The sequence below is a fragment of the Solanum pennellii genome, chromosome 1 (assembly GCF_001406875.1).
Source record: "Solanum pennellii chromosome 1, SPENNV200".
NCBI lineage: Eukaryota > Viridiplantae > Streptophyta > Magnoliopsida > Solanales > Solanaceae > Solanum > Solanum pennellii.
Window position 1 is genome coordinate 73,587,188 of NC_028637.1, and position 4,444 is coordinate 73,591,631.

Consider the following 4,444-nt stretch of genomic DNA (forward strand, 5'->3'; position numbering starts at 1 on the left):
TATATATATATATATAACTCATGCTCAAATATTTAAAACATAAATTTTCTCAGATTGAGATCATTACTAAAAATATTCTCTTATTAGAGGGAATACTTTGAAACTTCTCTGAAACTCATTTAGAAATATGTGTTCTCTCTTTTAAATGTAGAAGTATTACGTATTTGGGAATACTTAGCACCCTTATACTCATTTTGAAACATGAAACTCAAATTTCCTCCTCAACATACTAATTTGATCAAGACTTGGTTCAAAACTATTGTTTATTGCAAAAAAGTTCTCAAATTTGACTCAAAAGGACCTCTTGAACATTCCTCTTAACTTTACTTCAATTTGAAATGTAAATTAAGAGATCTGATTAGGATACATATGATCTCTCAAGGATTAATGAATATTTTAAGATTGAATATCAAAAAGTGAACGCCAGTTCAATGCGAGGGAACACACACGAAAAGAAGGACGGAATGGTAAGGGACCTAGCGTCCCTGACTCACTGAATAATTCGGGCTTCCAACCCCAAAATCATTGAACAATATTTGGGACACATTGAGTGGCGTGGGGAGCCAACTCAAAAACTACTGAACTATGTTTTGGGCGCCTTGAGTGGCGTGCCGCGCTAGACCCCAAACTACTGGATAGTAGTCCTCGCTCTGTGGTGGCGCGCCGCCCCATGCCTCAACCAAGAAATTTGAAAATTTTTCTTGCTTAATTTCAAGGACTAGCTCATCTATAATCAAATAATTTCCTCCTAACTTCTTTTAATTCATAAACCCAATGCTAAATCAACAAATTCAACCAAAACTCTATCATGAACAACTCATTCGCAAGACCCTCTCCTCAAGAACTCAAAAATCTCCATTGTTAAAGAATGGGGTTAAAACTCAAGAATTTATCAAGAACGTCAATCAATAAACATCAAAAACGAATTCATGGATGATATTACATGATTTGCATGAGGACAAACAAACTCAACACTATGAGAGCTTACATACCTCAAAGAACACTTGTTCTTGGCCATATCCTCAAGTTCCTGAATGAATGCTTTAAACCCTCTTCCTTTTCTCCTCTTGAAACCATTCTCTCAACCTTAATTGTTCATGAACGTGGAAATAATTGTCCAAATCAGATTAAACCCTTATTTGGTTGAGAAAAACGTTTTTGGCTTAGGGAGGTAAGGAAAACACCAAAATACCCCTTTATTTAAATTGGTGGAAAGCCTTAACTAGAGAGATTAAACTAATACCGACATAATCCATCATCTGAGCTCGGAATGTAAATATATAGGAAAGTGTATGCTTTAGTACATATAATGTACCAAGTATGATAGCAATGCATAAGGTTCATGAAATCATACTAAAAGAACTTTATATGACATGCAATTATCAAGATAAGTCATAAAATAACATGTTTGATAACATAAGTTATAATCATGGTAAATGCATTCTAAATATCCTTAAAAAACGTTTGAAATACTTCTAGAAGTAGCCTTAGTTCTTTACTGTGGGAAGTTTCCATTACCAAACATAGATCATGTGAGCTATAACATGGAATCTGGTGTCTATCCCACACCGAAAATAGATGTCCTTACTTGCCAAGGTAAGAACCACAAACTTCTAGCTTAAGTGGACCCACTAGATAAAGTCTATCAAAGACAAACCTATAGTGGTACATAGTTTATGGGACATGAGTAATTGCCACTTGTTTACTTGCTGCCAAGCATAATTCCCACAGACAAGTCATTAATCTTAACTTGGCTTATCATTTTCTGACATGGTTAATCGCCACTTGTCTTATAATCCATGGAAGGAGACATAAAGTAGCCAATCCAAGCGAGAATTCATTAGAATAACTCCTTGATTTTCATTCATCTTAGGTGATAAAACCTTTCGAACTTAATACTTTATGTGAGGAAATCCTTTCACAATCATGTTTGAGGTAGTATGGAAGAAATCCTTTAATGAATTGGTGACAATTCGTTATACTGATTTGCCATCATATATTGGACCCCATGTTGTGTATGATAGTTGTAGATCGATGGGTTTTGAGTCGAATATCAACATTAATTATAACCTTAGTTGGGTTTTCAGTGTTGATGCAAACTTCTCCTATCTTGTGAGGTTTCACTGGTGTAATTTCATTGTCGATTCCACTAAAGTCAATTCGTTAGTCTTCATTGTATATATAAATGGAAAAATCGCAGAAAGTGGAGTCTATTTAGTTGCAATGGAACATGGGGAAAATGAAATTCATTTAGTAAAAGACTATGTGACTCATGTTGATGTTAAAAAGGGAGATGATCTGCTTTTGATTACAGTACATCGATCAGGAGATAATGCTGATTTAGCTAATGCCATTTTAAATGGATTAGAGATATTTAAGATCAATGGTGGACAAATGAGATTGGAAGGTCCGAATCCTACAACGTAAGATTTAATAATTAAGTATAAGGAAGAACATAGTAAGGAATATGCTCTGCGGGGATTCACTGATCAGGACAAATCACAAAGTCATACTGTTATAATCCTATTTGAAGTATTGTGTGCAAGGCCAGCACTATTAGTTAGTCTTGCAGATTGGGCATTAGCTTGTCAAAGGAAAGGGAATTTCACTAGAGCACACTATAGAAGTATTCAAGAGAACTGTTAGGACTCTTTTTTCCTCATATTTACCCTTCTGTTAATGAGATCGTTAAGACAATCTCCAACTCATCTCTATTTTACTTTCCATTCTCTATTTTTGGAGAGTAAAATAGTGAATGAGTTCTACTCTCTATTTAACTCTCTATTTTTCAATTATAGAGAGGTAAATAGTAGTTCTCCGAATTTGGAGAAATACTATTCACCTCTCTATTTTATTTTTTGATTATTATAATATTATTTCTATTATATTACTAATTTAATCTTTATCATTTGTAATTATTTTCTAATGCAAACATTTAACAACTTAATACTTCCACCCAATTAATTATTTTTTATTTTTTATTTTATTTTTTAAAAAGAAATTGTCACTTTAATTATGTAACTCAAAGTTATTTTAATATTATTTACACTATATAAGATTATTAACTAAGTATCGGATATTTGTAATTATTTTCTAAGTAATATAACATCTAAAACATATTATTTATTTTAATTTTTCTTTTGGTGATTTTAAATATGTAATTTTAGATTATTAGTATTTTTCATTCTGAAGTATGCACAAAATTTACATGTTAATTTAAACAATCCACCTTGTATCTTATAGTGATAAATTATTAAACTACACTGTTTAAATAATATGAATATATTTTATTCAATAGTTCAAAATGGAATATGGAAAGTAAATTACTAAAGGAAATAGTTGGATACAAGATGAAATTGTTAATTTATACAATTTTTAGTTACACATAAAAAATAAGGACAAGAAATGCTCATTTTGAACTCTGTTAAGGACAAAGAATTCTCATTTTGAACTCCGGAATACATTAATAGAACATTCATGAAAGTAACATAATAGTCTTGAAAGTTGAGTATTATGTAAGATCTAAAATAAATTTTATGATAATACAACATAGATGATGCAATTATATTTCATCAATGATTTCACTTTTTTTTTTGAATTGTTCGTTAATATGTATCATATATATTATTTATCATAATTTTATGTTATTTAGAATAAAATATAATTTTGTACTAAATAATGAATTTGAAAATAAAGTAAAATTTGTATTACAGAAAGATTATAGAGTGATTATTTTCAAAAAGAAGAAATAATACATATTATGAAATAAGAAAATAAGAATAAAATAAACATAATAATATATTATTGATGAGAGAGAAAAAAATATTCTTTTTTAGAGAGTAAAATAGATAATTAGGTTGGAGTTGCTTCTGAAAAAATAGAAAACTCTATATTTAGAGAGTAAAGTAGAGGATAGGGTTGGAGATGCCCTAACCAATTTGTATTTTTAAGTGAGTAGTTTGGGAATAATAAAAATTAAGCTTTAATTTACGTACATTAATATTTTTCTTAAGGGGTGTATTGACTCTGAACAATTCACTTAGAGGAAGTGTTAGAGTAACTGTAGAATTCAACCCGAAATCTAGTTGCATGTATCACACTTATGTATCACGTAGTATGTACTAGAGTTTAATTACCTATCAATCCCATCGGTGTAACAAATTGTATCCGAAATAGACCAAAATTCTGATTTCCAGAAGTGCAGGCGTCATCTATGGAGGCCACCTATGAACCGTAGGTAGGACCACGGTTCGTGGACCAGGTCCGTTGATCCTGGTCTACAGAAAACTCAATGATCCCAAACGACGACCGGGACCCACAGACCATGGTAGGACCACGATCCGTGGAATAGGTCCATAGACCCATTCTCTGAATCAAACAACGAAGGAACAAGCCAGACCATAGGTTGGACTACAGTCTGTGGACCAGGTCCGTCGATCTTGGT